This window comes from Dendrobates tinctorius, unplaced genomic scaffold (assembly GCF_039654945.1).
Source record: "Dendrobates tinctorius isolate UK_male_01 unplaced genomic scaffold, ASM3965494v1 ptg000211l, whole genome shotgun sequence".
NCBI classification, from domain to species: Eukaryota; Metazoa; Chordata; class Amphibia; order Anura; family Dendrobatidae; genus Dendrobates; species Dendrobates tinctorius.
Window position 1 is genome coordinate 11162197 of NW_027361878.1, and position 17934 is coordinate 11180130.

General features: G+C 45.8%; 1 protein-coding gene across 5 annotated transcripts in view; it reads right to left on the bottom strand.

Moving 5' to 3' along the window:
* LOC141058255 (synaptotagmin-2-like) overlaps positions 1-16943 on the bottom strand; it is a 140651-nt gene extending 123708 nt beyond the window's left edge. For 2 of the 5 annotated variants that reach the window (XM_073554438.1, XM_073554428.1), the window contains exon 1: positions 16873-16943. The gene's annotated coding sequence lies outside the window, so the exon portion shown is untranslated. The remainder of the gene's footprint in view (positions 1-16872) is intronic. The other 3 variants (XM_073554437.1, XM_073554431.1, XM_073554439.1) reach the window with 2 other exon arrangements.
* Positions 16944-17934: the final 991 nt, after the last annotated feature.

Sequence of the window (17934 nt, forward strand, 5' to 3'; positions counted from 1 at the left end):
GAAGCAAAAGACAATACTGACATTACAACAGGAGATCGCAGAGGATACATTTTGTGAGGTAAAATATTTTTAACCCATTTCCTACATTAGACGTACTATTCTGTCCATGTGACCTGGACCTAAGTCCCAAGGACGGAATAGTACGTCATAGCGATCAGCGGCGTCCCCCGTGGGGAGCGCCGCTGATCGCGGCCAGGTGTCAGCTGATTATCACAGCTGACACCCGGCACTATGTGTCAGGGGCAGTCACGGACCGCAACCGGCACATAAACCCCCGGCACACGCAATCAAACATGATCTCAGTGTACCGGAGTATCAGTGAAGCATCGGCAGGGAGGGGGCTCCCTCCGTGCTTCCCTGAGACCCCCGCAGCAGCGCAATGTGCTGCGTTGCTGCGGGGGCCTCCTTCCCTGCAGGTCCCCTGATCCAAAATGGCGGCGGGGACCTTCAGGGGCCTGCAGGGAGAAGTCTTTCTCAGTGCCTGCAGAGTGCAGGCATGAGAAAGCCTCCAGCAGTGCCTGCAGATCGCCAATCTGACACACTGCTGTGCAAGGTATCAGATCAGCGATCTGACATATTACAATCATGTCCCCCCAGGGACAATGTAACAAAGTTGAAAAAAAAACAAAGTGTAAAAATAATTTATTAAAAAAACGCTAGGGTTAGGGTGTGTTGGGGTTAGGGTTGGAGTTAGAATTGGGGAGTTTCCACTGTTTTGGCACATCAGGTGTCTCCAAATGCAACATGGCGTCTGATCTCAATTCCAGCCAAAAAAGTCAAATGACGCTGCTTCCCTTCCGAGCTCTGCCATGTGCCCAAATAGTGGTTTACCCCCACATATGGGGTATCAGCGTACTCAGGAAAAATTGTACAATAACTCTTGGGGTCCTGTTACCCTTGGGAAAATAAAAATGGGGGGTGAAAATATGATTTTTGTGGAAAGAATATGATTTTTTAATTGCACAGCTGTACGTTATAAACTTCTGTGAAGCCCTTGGAGGTTCAAAGTGCTCACCACATATCTAGATAAGTTCCTTGGTGGGTCTATTTTCCAAAACGGGGTCACTTGTGGGGGGTTTCCACTGTTTAGGCACATCAGGAGCTCTCCAAACGTGACATGGCATCCGATCTGAATTCCAGCCAATTTTGCAGTGAAAAAGTCAAACGGCACTCCTTCCCTTCTAAGCTCTGCCGTGCGCTGAACAGTGGTTCTCCCCCACATATGGGATATCAGCGTACTCAGGACAAATTGAACAATAACTTTTGCAGTCTAATTTCTCCTGTTACCCTTGGTAAAATGAAAAAATTGAACCTGAAGTAATTTTTTTTGTGAAAAAAAGTTAAATGTTCATTTATTTTTTAAACATTCAAAAAATTCCTGTGAAGCACCTTGAGGGGTGCATTATTTAGAATTGTGTCTCTTTTAGGTATTTTCTATCATATAGACCCCTCAAAGTGACTTCAAATGTGATGTGGTCCCTAAAAATAAAATGGTGTTGTAAAAATGAGAAATCACTGGTCAAATTTTAACCCTTATAACTTCCTAACAAAAAAAATTTTGGTTCCCAAATTGTGCTGATGTAAAGTAAACATGTGGGAAATGTTACTTATTAAGTTTTTTGTGTGCCGTATCTCTGTGATTTAAGATTATAAAAATTCAAAGTTGGAAAATTGCAAAATTTTCAAAATTTTTGCCAAATTTCAGATTTTTTCACAAATAAACGCAAGTTATATGAATGAAATTTTACCACTAACATGAAGTACAATATGTCACGAGAAAACAATGTCAGAATCACCAGGATCCATGGAAGCGTTCCAGAGTTATTACCTCATAAAGGGACAGTGGTCAGAATTGTAAAAATTGGGCTGGTCATTAACATGCAAACCACCCTTGGGAGTAAAGGGGTTAAAAAACATTCAGTGAAATATTTTACCTCACAAAATGAATCGTCTGTGATCTCTTGCTGTAATGTCAGTATTGTCTTTTGCTTCCTCCCCTGCCCAGGAGATGTGATGCTCCGTACACGGTCAGACAGACAATTTTTAAAATGAACTTTCGTTCATGGGAAAACCCCTTTAATGTGACCGGCTTCCTCTGCCTGTAGACACGTCATCTGCCGCCGGGATCAGCCGCATGATTCACTGCGCCTGCGCGGAATTCACTCTGGCGCAGTGCGACAGTGTTCCGCAGCAAGAGGCTGTGTGAGTGTGAGAGTGTGAGTGTGTGTGTGTCTGGTGCATAGATGTATAGAATGTGTGTGTGTGTTGTGCGACAGTGTTCCGCTTGTGGTACCGCGCAAGAGGCTGTGTGAGTGTGTGCGTGTGTGTGTCTGGTGTGTACGACGTATAGTGTGTGTGGGTGGTGCGACAGTGTTCCGCTCGTGGTACCGCGCAAGAGGCTGTGTGAGTGTGGGTCTATGTGAGTGTGGGTCTATGTGAGTGTGTGAGTGTGTGTGTCTGGTGCGTACGACGTATTGTGTGTGTGTGTGTGACAGTGTTCCGCTGGTGGTACCACGCAATAGGCTGTGTGAGTGTGTGTGTGTGTCTGGTGCGTACGGCGTATAGAGAGTGTGTGTGTGTGGTGTGACAGTGTTCCACTGGTGGTACCATGCAAGAGGCTGTGTGAGTGTGAGAATGTGTGTGTGTCTGGTGCGTACGGTGTATAGAGAGTGTGTGTGTGTGTGTGGTGCGACAGTGTTCTGCTGGTGGTACCGCGCAATAGGTTGGTACCAGCAGCAGTTTCCATATTGAGACACTCATCACTTGGGTGTCCCAATATGGCGGTTGGTGAACTTTCTCCACTTGGAATTCTGGGATACGGTGACATCTGGGCAGAACAGGAAATGAAAACATTACAAGGCAATTATATAAATAGATTTACCGTAAGTGGCAACCCTGTCAGGTCTGGGCACAAAATGCCAAATTTTTTTTACAAAACAAGATGTGTCATATTATGTCTATCAATTTTTTTCATACAATTAAATCATCTTCTTTTCTAATTTTGGGTGAAATTCAATTTTATTGTGCCTGCATCTGGGGTAAATTGTCCAGTAGCATCCTGATTAGGATTATAAGAAAGGGCAAAACTGTTGAAAGTTATCAAAACAAAATTCTTTGTCTTCAATGACTGCAATACTATTTACCAAAATTATAATTTTTTTACATAATTTGTTAAGAGATTTTTTGGTGGGGGTTGGGGGGGTGCATATTAGGCCGGTGTCACACTAGCGATGAATACGAACGAGTGTTTTGCGATAAAACATCGCATAGCACTCGAACCATTATTCATCTCTATGTCTCTATGGGGCAGCTCCCATCAGCGTTTTTTTCCTCAGCTGTGTTCTACGTACGAGTGAAATCGAAGTATGCTGCGGTTGTCACCGACACTCGGCCGAGTCTCGTCTCACTCGCACCCATATAAGTCTATGGGTGCGAGTGACACAGCGCACATCACTCGGATATCATCCAGGTGCTGTGCAATATACGCTGACCCCGGCAATGGAGGAGATGGAGAATTACTTCCTCCGCCTCCTCCGCAGATGTGCTCCGATCCTCTCGCAGCAGAGCAGGAGCCAACGGTCATTAGCATACGCTAGTGTGACCCCCGGCCTTACCAAGAAAATCTGCATTCTGTGCATTTGCACACGTGACAGTTGATGATGATGACCATATGTCTGACCAGACTAGACTTCCTGTAGCGTCACGACTTCACCACATGTGAAGCCCCTATGCATAGCAGGTCATAAAAGGTTAAATCATTTAAAGCTGACAAACCAAAATTATTTCACTTCCATGACGGCAAAGTTGCACTACCTGAACAGCTCAGTCAGACCTGCACTGTGTACTTTCTCTAGCAGATACCCTGAGCTCCGATTCCAGGGACTTTTGGCTCAGCAGATTGGATCAGTGGAAAGAAGGGACACAGTTTGAATGGATGTTTCATCATGTCCAACCTCCAGTGTACTGTCAGAGAGGGGATTCACAGGAGCCGGTGGCTTTGTCAAACCCAAGAAGACCAGGTTATCCACGCAATTGCTTAATCATTTTGTGATTGCTGTCAAGGCTGAAGATTGCTGGCCCTACACAGTCAAACATCTCTGCCTGCCCAATCCAAATTCTCTATGGTGAGGCGTCTGCTGTCGCCACTAGCAAACCATGCCAGCAAATCATCTCCTGGCTGCCTGCCCACAGTGTTTTTAGATTTATAGGCAGAATGCTGATTTTAAACATACTCTTGAGGGTACACAAACATAAAACAGTTTTCAAAATAGAGCTGCTTTTTGTAAAGGCTTGGTGACAAGCTTTGGCACTTTGAAAACAAGTAGCCTGTTTCTGCTGCATTATTATTGTTATTATTATGCATTGCTTATATAGAGCTATCATATTGGGTCGCCCTCCCAGGGCTGTGGGGTACTCGGTACCAGGCCGGTGTCGAGGGGATGTGTCACAGCAGCGGTGACCCGGTCCGTGGCCCTGGGCGCCCAAGCAATGAGGAGATGTAGTTAATGGTAGAATAGTTTGTGATGCCACCCGTGGTGTTGGCAAGTATGGTGTTAGGCCAACGCTGCTAGATGAAACCAGCATGGGTATGCAGCACTGCTGGAAGCGTAGGGAACAGACAAGACACAGCGGTTGCAGTTTCTGTACCTTTACTGAGTATATGCAGTCCAGGGTCCTGTTTACAGATGGTGTTGGAGCAGGTTATCCTGGAAGCAGATCAGGATTCTCTCTCAGCAGAAGGGCTGTGCAGTCTCCTTCCTAGCGCCTTGTGGTGTGAAGCTCCCCAGTACTTAGTTACTCTGGAATGCCTCTCTTCAGATGTTCCTAGAACTATACTTTTATGACAGACAGCTGTAGCCTCTCTCGGGGACTCCTCTCCTGAGTCCTGGCTCTCTATTCAATTGCTGTTGTGTCCCAAGTCTCTGATGGGAGCAGGGCATTTACAGCCTCCTACTCCTCTGGTATCTGTGGCAGGACCGTTAGTATCCTTACCACCGTGGAGACCAGGCTCCAGTTCATGCGCTCTCAAGCTGAGGGAGCTCTATTTCCTAGCTCAACCACCTCTAGCTTCTTTCCACACGTCTGCACACTTCACCCTCCGCAGACTATCTGACCACTCCTTCCTCTTGGCCCTCAGGGAGCACCCCCTCCCCTACATCCTGGTTCAGAGTTCCCCCTGGTGGCCCGGAGTGGAACTGTGTTGCATGCATTAGGTTAACTGCTGGAGAGACCCATCACTGCTTCCAAGCCTGGTATTACCCTCCCCTGGAGGAAGGTAAGGCCAGTGTGGCGACCATACCCCTGGGGTGCCACATTCCCCCCTAGTGCAAGTCAGCACTCCTGGGCTGAACAAGAAACATGAAAAATAACATATATAACGTATAAACAACAATAATTGTACAAGATTTGAAAAAGCTAAAAATGTACAAAAACCAAGAGCTCAAAAATGGTCCTATGATGATAAGTCCAGCATCAATGTCCATGGTCCATTCCTGGCAAGTGGTAAACTATTTATAAAGAAAGTTTTTGACCACACACAAGTCCTGTGGTTCAGTGTCCATAAATAAAACTGGTAACTTCAAAAGGGAACTCTTACAGGTTACCTGTAGGCACAAAGCTTGAAAAACAGTTACATATTTACAAAATTTCAACAATTTCAACATTTACACCTATTTTGCTATATGCGATATCTAAGGGGTGGTATACCTTGTGTGGTGCGGGTAGACCTGCGTAACTCTAGTGTGGGTAAACTGGGTAGCATTCTCTTATGGACTCTTAGACTCACCAGGGGTACAACAAGTTCACCACTGGCAGGGCGAGGGTTCCCTGGCTCCACTGCTGGTGTGGCATCTGCTACCCGATTCTCCTGATTCTCTTGAGTCACATCTTCCTGTGCTACCACTTGGGGAAACAGCAACACTGGCACCACTATAGCATCGTTCACTTTAGTCCAATTTGCAGGGAACTCCCCAAGCACTGTGCTGACCTTCTCTTCCTCCACTATGGGCTGGATGTTATCTGGTTCTTCTCTTCTTTCTTTCAACTGGCCAGGACACAACTTCAAATGATCTCTTAATACCGCTGCTGAGGTCTCTCCTCCTTCTTTACTTGCAAGGCACACCTTAGTATTATCGAAATTTGAGGGCAGAATGGTATAAGGTTCAGCTTCCCATTGATCATCCAATTTGTGCAATCTTCTCATTCTTTTCAAGACTTGTTCCCCCGGCGACAAAGGAACGGCAGGTGCATTTTGATTGTAAAGCTTCTCCTGCTTTTGTCTCGCCTGGGTCAAACTCTTCTCCACACATTCTTGAACTCTTCTGCACTGTTGCTGCCTCTCCGTGTCCCAATCAGCATCTGGGGATGCCACTTCAGGTGTCAGGACTCCCATGTCCAAGTTAATAGGCAGCTTACCAGGTCTGGCTCTCATCAGGTATGCTGGAGTACAGGTGGTAGAGTTCACGGGAATATGGTTGTAGAGGTCTACCAGATCTGGCAACTTTTCAGGCCACAGATTTCTCTCCTCCAAGGGCAATGTCTTCAGCAGGTCAATCACTACCTGGTTCATCTTCTCGCACATGCCATTGGTCTGTGGGTGATACGGTGTTATCCGGATCTTCTTACAACCATACAGGTTACAGAATTCATGAAACACTTCTGCCTCGAAAGCTGGACCTTGATCAGTAAGCACTCTCTCAGGGTACCCATGTGGTCTACAGAAGTGCAGTTGGAACGCTCTGGCTGCTGTTCTGGCAGTTTGATCTTTGACAGGCACAACCACCAGGAATCTTGAATAGTGGTCCACAATGGTAAGGGCATAGAGGTAACCTGACCGGCTAGGAACCAGCTTCACATGGTCCAGGGCCACCAACTCAAGTGGCTGTTTGGTGATGATGGGCTGCAGAGGAGCTCTCTGGCTGTCTCTATCCTTTCTGCGCAGGTTACACTGTCCACACTCCCAGCACCACCTCTCAATGGCTTTCCTCATGCCAGTCCAGTAGAACCTCTCTCGGAGCAACGTTTCCAACTTCTTCCATCCGAAGTGTCCAGCTCCATTGTGGTATGTTTCCAGGACCACTGATGCATCTCTCTTTTTGACCACCACCTGCCAGACTAGCTCATGAGTGCGGGCATTGATACTCCTCCGACATAGCTTCCCTTCATATATGAACAGCCGACCTTTCTCCTTCCACAACTGCTGGGTTTCTTCAGGAGCACTTGAACCTGGGCGTGAGTCAGCTTGTAGCAGTAGCTCCTTCACCAGGCGGACTGCCGGGTCATTATCCTGCGCTTCGGCCCAGTCATGATGGGGCAATGGATTCAGGGTGACTTCCTTCAAACCAGACCGCCTGTCTCTCACCCCCTGAGCACGCTGGGCCGCCAGTGGCTGGTGGAAGGGAGGCAACTCTATCTCTTCCAGAGCCTCTGACTCTTCTCCTGCATCTGGTAGATTAGGCATCCTAGATAGTGCATCCGCATTGCCATTCTTGTGCCCTGCTCGGTACTTGATAGTAAACTCGTAGTTAGACAGCCGAGCCATCCACCGCTGCTCCAGGGCGCCCAGTTTTGCAGTGTCCAAGTGGGTCAACGGATTGTTGTCCGTGAAGATTGTAAACTTGGCAGAAGCTAGGTAATGCTTGAACCTTTCGGTGACAGCCCAGACTATGGCAAGGAACTCCAGCTTGAAAGAACTGTAATTATCCGGGTTCCTCTCAGTGGGACGCAGCTTCCTGCTGGCGTAGGAGATCACTCTCTTTTCCATTCTGTACATGCGACAGTAATGCCCCTAATCCCATGTTGCTGGCATCCGTGCACAGCACAAAGGGTTTGGCATAATCTGGGTAAGCCAGAACTTCGTCACCGGTGAGGGCCATCTTCAGTCTGGTGAAGGACTTCTCCAATTCATAAGTCCATTCAAACGTGGAATTTTTCTTCTTGCCTTTCTTGGACTGCCCCACCAGAAGGTTTTGTATAGAGGTAGCTATTTCAGTAAAGCCTTTGATGAATCTCCAGTAGTAGCCTACCAGTCCAAGGAATTGGCTTATCTCATGGAGGTTGCTGGGCTTCTTCCAGTCCCGGATGACCGTGACCTTGTCAGGATCTGGTGCCACACCTTCTGCACTGACCACGTGACCAAGGTACTGTACCTTAGGCTTCGGGAGGTGGCATTTAGAAGGCTTCACCTTCAGGCCAAAATTGGACAAAGCTTCAAATACTTCAGCCAGGTGTTCCAGATGCTCTTCATAGGTCTTGGAGAAAACAATGACATCATACAGGTACAGCAGGGCCGTCTCAAAGTTCATGTGTCCCAGGCAACACTCCATCAGCCGTTGAACTGTTCCTGGAGCAGTACAGAGCCCGAATGGCATGTAATTGAACTCACAGAGACCCATTGGAGTAGTAAATGCGGTTTTCTCCTTATCTGCCTCTGCCACGGGAACCTGCCAATACCCACTGGTGAGATCCAAGGTGGAAAAGTAGTTAGCAGTTTTAAGTGCAGCTAAGGATTCCTCAATCCTAGGTAATGGGTAGGCATCTTTATGTGTAATGCTGTTAATTTTCCTGTAATCAACACACATTCTCATGGTACCATCCTTTTTCTTTACAAAAACTATGGGAGCTGCCCATGGGCTACAACTGTCCCTGATAACCCCAGCTTCCTTCATCTCTTTCAGCATACTCTTAGCACATTGGTACTGTGTTGGGGGTATAGGTCTGTACCTCTCCTTTATGGGTGGATGGTCTCCATTGGGGATATGATGTTGAACCCCTTTTGCCTGCCTAAAATCTAGTGGGTGTTTGCTGAATACCCGCTCATACTCTTGTGTCACTCTGTAGACCCCATTTCTCGGGTATGAAGGTGTAGAGTCAGTTCCCACCTGCAGTTGCTGGCACCACTCTTCTAGCTGCTTCCCAGAGCCGTTGTCCTCCACCTGGTTGGATGAGACCAAGGGCTCTGCTGCCTGCAATGAGTTGTTATTAGCAGTGAGCAGCTTGGCAACTGTAGCGTACCGAGGTATTGTTGCTTCCTCCTCCCCACAATTCAAAAGGCGTACAGGTACTCTCCCCTTTTGTACATCAACCACCCCTCTGGCTGTCAGGACAGTGGGCCTGCTTTCGGAGTATACCGGTTCCACCAATGCCTGGTAATCCCTCACTCTAAGGCCTATAGCTGCCCAACAGCATATCAACATTTCACTCCTGGGGGGTATTACAATGGGAAAAGCATCACTCACTCTGATGCTGCCAATCTCTCTGCCAGAGAGTTCTACCTGTTGCCTTTGCATTAGGGCTCGGATCTCCTTCTGCAGGACTCGTTGTTCTCTGGAACCAGCAGTCTCAGCCACCTGTTGCAACAAGACAATAACCTCGGACAGACAGTTTTCAATTACATTTGTACAAAGAGTTATCATGGGATTGCATTCACGTCAGTCAATATCAACAACTATTAAACCTTGAGACTTTATCTCTACCCGCCCCACCTTAACAGTAATTTCCTTGCACCCAATCTGCGGCAAGGTATGACCGTTACTAGCAACTACTGTTAGTTCATCAGTTGGGCCACGGGTAAGCTCGGAATCAGCCCAATATCTCTTGTACAGAATGTACAGCATAGTGGTCACCTGGTAGCCAGTGTCCAACAAAGCGTTCATAGGGATGCCATCAATCACCACAGGAAGGATCGGACTCCCTCCCACATACTTGGCTCTCCAGTTCCTTGGGCCTGCTGAACCTACTCCTGGGGGTTGGCCCTCTGCCCCAGGGGTTGCTCGTTTAAAGGACAGTACCTTGCAAGATGACCTGCCTTGTAGCAGCGATGACAGATGGGACGTCCGTCCTGGTCATAGCGATCGTTGTACCTTCCTCGAAGTGGCGGGGTTCTCCTCCTCTGGAGCCACGGGACATCCTCTGGACAGGAAGCAAGCTGTACCTTTTCTTTGGAGGACTCCTGCAGGGACTGCACGGTTTTGGTAAGTGCAGCCATTCCTTTGGTCAGCTCCTGGACCTGAAGATGCAGCTCCTCCATTGGATCTTTATCCAGGGTCTGGGCATCAGCCTCCACAGGGATGGAAGGAAAAGGCGTTGTTTCCTGATGGTAGGTGATCGCTAGGCGCCTCTGGGGCGCTGGACGGCTGTCCGTGGGTTCCTGCAGTACCCGTATAGCTTTATCCTTAAAATCAGCAAAGTTCAGGTCAGGGGTTTGCATGGTTAGGATGCGTAGCTGCCCCCTGTGGGTACTAGACAGGAGTCCTTCAATGAACTGCTCCTTCGACAGTTTATCTTCTTCGTTTACACTATCAGGATCAACTTGCTTAACTGCTCGTAGCGCCTCCTGCAGGTTGAGGGCATAATCCCTGATACTGTCTTGTGCCCTCTGTTCACAGCCAAAGAACCGCATCTTGATTACAGCTGCAGTAGGCGTGTCAAAGGTGCTCCTCAGCTTGGCCAGGACCTTTGCAACAGTCTCTTTATCGGTGGCCTGCCAGGCTTTCACCTCCCTCAGTGCGGCACCCGTTAGCTGTCCAATCAGGATATTCACTTTCTGGTCTTCAGACAGAGGGTACACTTTAAACAAGCTGCACAGTCTCTCTTTAAATTCACTCAGGGTATGTGACTCACCCGAGTACTGCAGTAGCCAGGCCGCTCTCGGTATGTAGGGCATAGACAGCGGCATTATGGGGACCGCTGCGGCAGGTGCTCCTCCTGGCGGTACAGCAGGATTGGCAACAGCGCCGGCCGCTGCATTGCCGCTCGGATTGGACATTCTCTCTCCCCCCTAGTTAACGTTGGCTAGGCCGGGGGTTATGGGAGCTCACCGGCGGTCGCATCACAGGCCCGATGCTCCGGGCTGTAGGCCTCAGCTCCTCCTCCTCCTCTCGCGCGCTGTCCTATCTTCCCGCGTGGCACTTCTCTTCTTCGCGCTCTGCGGCAGGCTCTGAAGTAGTCCCAGGGCAGTGTAGATGAAACCAGCACGGAGATGTAGCAGTGCTGGAAGCGTAGGGAACAGACAAGACAGCGGTTGCAGTTTCTGTACCTTTACTGAGTATATGCAGTCCAGGGTCCTGTTTACAGATGGTGTTGGAGCAGGTTATCCTGGAAGCAGATCAGGATTCTCTCTCAGCAGAAGGGCTGTGCAGTCTCCTTCCTAGCGCCTTGTGGTGTGAAGCTCCCCAGTACTTAGTTACTCTGGAATGCCTCTCTTCAGATGTTCCTAGAACTATACTTTATGACAGACAGCTGTAGCCTCTCTCGGGGAATCCTCTCCTGAGTCCTGGCTCTCTATTCAATTGCTGTTGTGTCCCAAGTCTCTGATGGGAGCAGGGCATTTACAGCCTCCTACTCCTCTGGTATCTGTGGCAGGACCATTAGTATCCATACCACCGTGGAGACCAGGCTCCAGTTCATGCGCTCTCAAGCTGAGGGAGCTCTATTTCCTAGCTCAACCACCTCCAGCTTCTTTCCACACGTCTGCACACTTCACCCTCCGCAGACTATCTGACCACTCCTTCCTCTTGGCCCTCATGGAGCACCCCCTCCCCTACATCCTGGTTCAGAGTTCCCCCTGATGGCCTGGAGTGGAACTGTGTTGCATGCATTAGGTTATCTGCTGGAGAGATCCATCACTGCTTCCAAACCTGGCATTACCCTCCCCTGGAGGAAAGCAAGGCCAGTGTGGCGACCATACCCCTGGGGGCGCCACAATATTCTACAGCACCAGATCAAAAATTATAATCGCTGGCCACAATGGGGCTGACACTCTCTATTCACTATCAGTATGTCTTTGGAGTGTGTGGCACTTCAGAAAGAGATAATTTTTGGATGGTTTGGTAAAAAAACATTTGCAGTTGCTTAATCATTTTGTGACTAGCAAACCTGTCATCTCAAAAAAGGAATAATATTTTCACTGCAAGTTGAGTAGTCAATACTTCATCACGTTCCAAATAATTACTGTTTTGTCTCCCCAAATAAAACTATGATAATTTTTTGATGGCTTGTGATAAAGCGATTGCTGCTTCAGAAAAGAACAAAGCTAGTGGCTATTTTTCTGAAGAGGCTTTGCCGATGGTTCTGCAGTTGTCGTTGCAGCCACTTTACCGCCACTTACTTTTACTCTATACTGTGAGATACAGAGAGTGGTTGGCTTCAACTGGAAAGAATGTGCATGTCACTTGTTGTTACCACTTCAGGGTTTCCGAACCCTAAAGTGGTTAAAAGAAGTAACAAAAGACTGTGCATGTGTACAGCAGTGTCATTTTGACACTAATTTGCATTATGTTGATTTTATGATTCTACCTGAAAAACAGACATCAAGTGTACATAGCCTAATAAAACTTTTCCCCACTTTTAGTGCGTTGTAAAAAATGTCTGAATAAAAAAAATCCACAATCACAAATCACCTCAGCTGTAATTTTGCAAATCACAACTGACATCAACCCCAACTATCATTACCTCGATTGCCACTGCACCAGGGAAATCGCGGAGGGCCAGGCAAAGCACAAAAATTGGTGCATCTAATGTGATGATCCATTTCTAGTGTGGCTGCGGGCTGGTATTTTAGTACTGGGAAGGGCTCAATAACCATAGACATTCCCAGCCTGATAATATCAGCGCACAACTGTCTGCTTTACCTTTGCTGGTTATAAAAAAATAGGGGGTACTCCATGCCGCTTTTTAAATTATCTATTTATTTGGTTATACAAAGCTAAACACTCTTTAGTACAGGGGTGGGGAATCTATTTTTCTGCCAAGGGCCATATCGATATTTATACCATCCTTTGTGACCTGTACAAATTGTGCACTAACTCCGCCCAAGAAGTACGTCCTGATGCTGGCAATCTTTCATTGCACCTGCCTCAGTGTTCAGTAGTGAACACTGCATGTTCACAGAGCAAGAAGAAATTAATGACCTGGCGACCATCAAAACAGAGCTGAGGCCTCAAGCATCGTGGTCCCTGGGAATCTGCCCGGGGGCTAGGTAAAAGTCATTGAGGGCCATGATTGACCCATGGGCTTGAGGTTCTCTACTCCTGCAGTTTAGTGCCACATGAAAGGCACTAAAGGATGCAAGTTTATTACATGTAAGGGGTTTGGTAAATTATATATCTATATCTTTATATAAGATTGCTTTAATTATTTTGTAAACTACCTTTAATTTACATAGCATATTTACAGTGTACATATGGAAGGCATACGCCATGAATGTGAGGAAAAAAAATTAAAAAAAAATTGCATACTCGGATTGCACACAGATTTCACTCGGACAACTCTAGGGGCTGAAAATTGGAGTGATTTTTTATACGAATGTGTGACTCCAGCCTAAAAGGTACACATTCTATCTGTGAAAAAAAGAACATTAATATGCAAATGAAATTTTTTTGGGTGTGTGTAGTGTGCTGTTTTTAACGCTAGAAAGTGATTCTAAAAGGAATATTGGAATCATATGATCCTTAACCCCCTTCACAACATAGGACGTATAGATACGTCATATGCTGTGTCTCACACTCTGATGCGGACGCCTGCACTGATTTGATCAGCTGACATGTGCCCCTAACTGCCACGGGTGGAATTGCAATCCACCCACAGCTGTTAAAATGATAAATTCCGCTATCAATCTCTGAGAGCGGCATTTAACATGATCGCACTCCACCCATTATTGCCCCTGTCACATGATTGTGGGGTGTCAGTGGGTTGGTATGGCAACAAAAGATAAACAGGAGACCCCTGTGGTTGTAATTGCTGATCTGCTATGAGCACCGCCCCTGTGGCTGGCATTCATAGCAGATTAGCATTTCTGCTACATATAGCAGCGCTGAAGCTCTGCTATGTGTGGCACATTCCTGATTTCTGCTTCAAGTCTCCTAAGGAGACTATTAAAGCCAGTAAAAAGTGTAAAAGAAATGTTTACAAATATTAAATTAAAATATAAAAAGTTCAAATAACCCCCTTATGCCCCATTCAACATAAAACAGTAAAAAATTCACATATTTGGTATCACTGCCTCCAGAAATGCCTGATCAAAATATAACAAGAAATAATCCGATCGGTGAATGTCATAACGAGAAAAAAATAAAAAAGCCAGACTTAGGTATTTTTGGTTGCCGCAACATTGCAATTAAATGCAGTAACAAGCGATCAAAACATCATATCTACCCCAAAATAGTATCAATAAAAACGTCAGCTTGGTGTGCAATAAATAACCCCTCATCCGATCCCAGATCCCAAAAACTGGAGACTCTAAGGCTGCTTTCACACATCCGGTGGTTTTGTTCCGGCGGCGTGCGGTGGAAAGCCGGACCGCCGCATCAGGCCTGCAGCGGTGACACCGGATGCAGATGCGGTGCCTGATCCGGCTTGGAAAGCATTTAAAGGAGCCACACCGAGGACGAGAGAGGCGGCGGTATGCAGGGGGAGAGAGATACACGCGCGCTGGGCACTTGTGGATTAAACCTCACGGTGTCCACGCATGCGCTGTAGAAAATGCCGTTCCGGTGCTGCAAGAAAAACGTTGCAGGCAACGTTTTTTGCTGACGCCAGATGGCGCAGGTTTGCCGTTTCCAACTTAAAACGGAGGCGCCCCATGTCCTTCCGACACGATGCGGCGATCATTAAATTCTATGTGCCAATACCGGATCCGGTTATCACACTTTTCGCCGCATCGTGCCGGATTCAAAAAGCCGGATGTGTGAAAGCAGCTTAAGGGTCTCAGAAAATTACTTTAACAAACTTTGGATTTTTTTAATCACTTAAATAGAAAATAAACTAGACATGTTTTGCATCCGTGAACTTGAAATGACCTGGAGAATTATAATGGCAGATCAGTTTTAGCATTTAGTGAACAAAAACTTATGCTGCAATTTCACCACATTTGGAATTAATTTTTTACCATTTTCCAGTACATTATTTAGTAAAATCAATATTATCATTCAAAAGTACAACTCCTCCTGCAATAAAAACATACCCTCACCCTGCCATATTGATGGAAAAATAAAAAAAATATTGTTCTGGGAAGAAGGGTAGGAAAAAAACAAAAAAGAAAAAAAATGGAAAATGGCCTAAGGTTGGAGGGTAAATCACCCTATTTGCAATATAAAATATTCACTATTAGCTACTAAAGCAATGAACAAAAAGTCAAACACCAGAAACAACTAATAAAAAAATCACGAAAAAACTCTGGAAATTTTGACGTGTTTCTTAAAGGGAACCTGTCAGCAGAATTTTGCTAAGTAAACTACAGGCACTGTCATGTTTCTGTTAATACACTGATTAAAATGATACCTGGGTGACGAAATCCGTCTTGTGGTTCTTGTGTAATCAGTGTTAGAATTTTTCAGTTAATGAGATGCTCGTGTTCCGGGGCGGGACTGTAGGCAGAGTCTTTTATTACTGCTCTAAGCCTGAGAAACCAAGGAAAGACCTACCCAAAGGCCGCCCTGAAAAACAAACTGTCTCTTGCTCTGTCTCTATGATGAGGAACATATTTGTGCTTCGAAGCAGCCTGTGGGCAGGTTTTTCCTTGGTTGGCCTAGAGCAGGAAGATAAGACTTTGCCTGCTGTCCTGCCCCAGAGCACCGGCATATCATTAACTGAAAACTTCTAACATTGATTACACAAGAACCACAAGACAAATTTCTCCACCCCAGATATGATTTTCAGCAGAATAAGGCCGGGGTCACACTGGCGAGGAATACGGCCGAGTGAGAGGAGCTAAAAGCACGCATTAGACACGGACCAATGATTCTCTATGGGGTCCCTCGCACCAGCCGTATATTTCTCATCCGTATTCTACGGTCCGTGCCAATCACAGCATGCTGCGATTGTCAGCGTACTACGACCGTAGTACGCCAATGAAAGTCTATGGGTGCGCAAAAAATGCGGATTACACAAGGACCACACATGTGACTTGCAAGAAATACGCACCCGGTGTCTTTTACCAAAGCCGGCAATTCAGTGCGCTATACAGTAATCTCACACTGACAGTTTTAATAAAGAAACAAAAGAATAGATATATACACATAGAATACACATATATATATATGCATTCTATGTGTCTATATCTATTCTTTGGTTTGTGTTATAAAACCTGTCATAGGGCTCCATTATATGTCCATTTTGCAAGCCTGCGAGAAAATCTCGCCATACGGATGCCATACGGATTACATACGGATGCTTACATGCGCAAAATACGCGACCACACCTTGATTACGGATGACATACGGAGCACTATTTAGGGGTCATTCATCCGTATTACGCCTGTAAACTACTGACCGTATTTTGCGTCGGTTAGTGTGACCCCGGCCTAACAGAGGCAACATGACAGTACCTGTAGTTTTCTTACCAAAACCCTACTGACCAGTTCACTTTAAGTAAATAAACTTGAATGTGGAGGAAGTTTCAGGCCATGTTCATGCAATGCAATTGCGTTGTGTTTTCTTGCTGGAATTTTCAAAATCGTGGATATAAAGAAAAAAAATTCCAACTGTTTACTTCACAATTACTAAAGATCACAGCAATTAATGTAGTGTGGACATGGTCTTATGTTGTATTTAAACATTAAGAATACTTGCAGAAAGCAGATTTATTTTGGCTTTCATTCTACTGGAAAAAAGTACTTTTTATTTTAACTGTCTGCAGTATTTATAGTCATTCCCTTCATGATCAAACATCACAAAAACTGATGCATAAAAATAATGACAATCTCCATAGTGAAGAACTTCTGCAGCAGCTATAACTCAAGGTGCGGAAAGGCATTCATGTTGCTCCAGCCCAGTGTAATTTGCTACACAGTGGACTCTATTACTTTATTATAGAAATTAAAGTGAGATAATAGAGATATAAAGAACAATCACGTAATATTGAAAATCAGGAGCTTACCGTGTGATTCTGTCCAGGCAGCCGGCAATGTGTTGCCAGCTCAGCAGCATATGGCATATGCTCAGTTTCTGGCATAATGTGCTAGATCAACAAGAATAACCTGCCCTACTTATTTAGTACACACCTGAATTGCTTTAACTCTTTTCCCCACAAGGCATACCTGGGGTAAATTGCTATGCTTTTCTTTAAAACTATGGGTACTTGTATATGGAATTGTATATCTGATTTTATGTTTTTTACATATGACAGTGGTAATCTTTAGTCAGGGCAGGTTTTAGATAAAATGTAACTCTGTGCAAAAAAATGAAAAGTGTGGCCCTCAATGCTAATATATTGCAGTCTCACAAAGAAACATTTAGGCTGGAGTCACACACAACGAATAAAAAAATTGGTTCGATTTTTATGGTACGAAATCGCACAAAGATTTCTTGTCCAGGGATCCGTCTGTCATCCGATTTTCCGGCGATGAACCGATTTTATTCGCATCTAAGCATCCAATTGACATCCAATGCCAATGCCTGATGCTCTTTCCTGTTGACCTGGAGAAGTCTTGCGATTTAATCACAAGTCACACGTGTGGTCCGTTTCCAATGCGATTTTTAATCGCAACCATAGACTTGCATTGTTGAATCCGATCCGAAAATCGGTGACTATCGCAGCATGCTGCGATTGTCTCGGTCCGAGGAATGAATCCGATCAAAAAACGGATGATGGGAGCAGCACCATAGAATAACATTGGGACGAATGCAAGACGATTTTTTATCGCATTGCATTCGTCCGATTTAATCGCTAGTGTGACTCCGGCCTTAGGTTGAATTTACACGAGTGGATTTCAGACCGTTAAACAGGAGCAATTGACAATATTCAAGTTTGGCCCTTGTTTGCTGGCCTCTTTACACAGGCTGACGAGAATGATGGGGGCAGAATGATCTCTAATAGGTCCGTCTGTCTCCATAAGTATCATATGTTATCAGCAGCACATCTCCTGATTACACGGGCAAGGTGCTGCAGAGTACAATGATTTTTGTTCCAGCATAAATAAATTACCCAATTATCCGATGA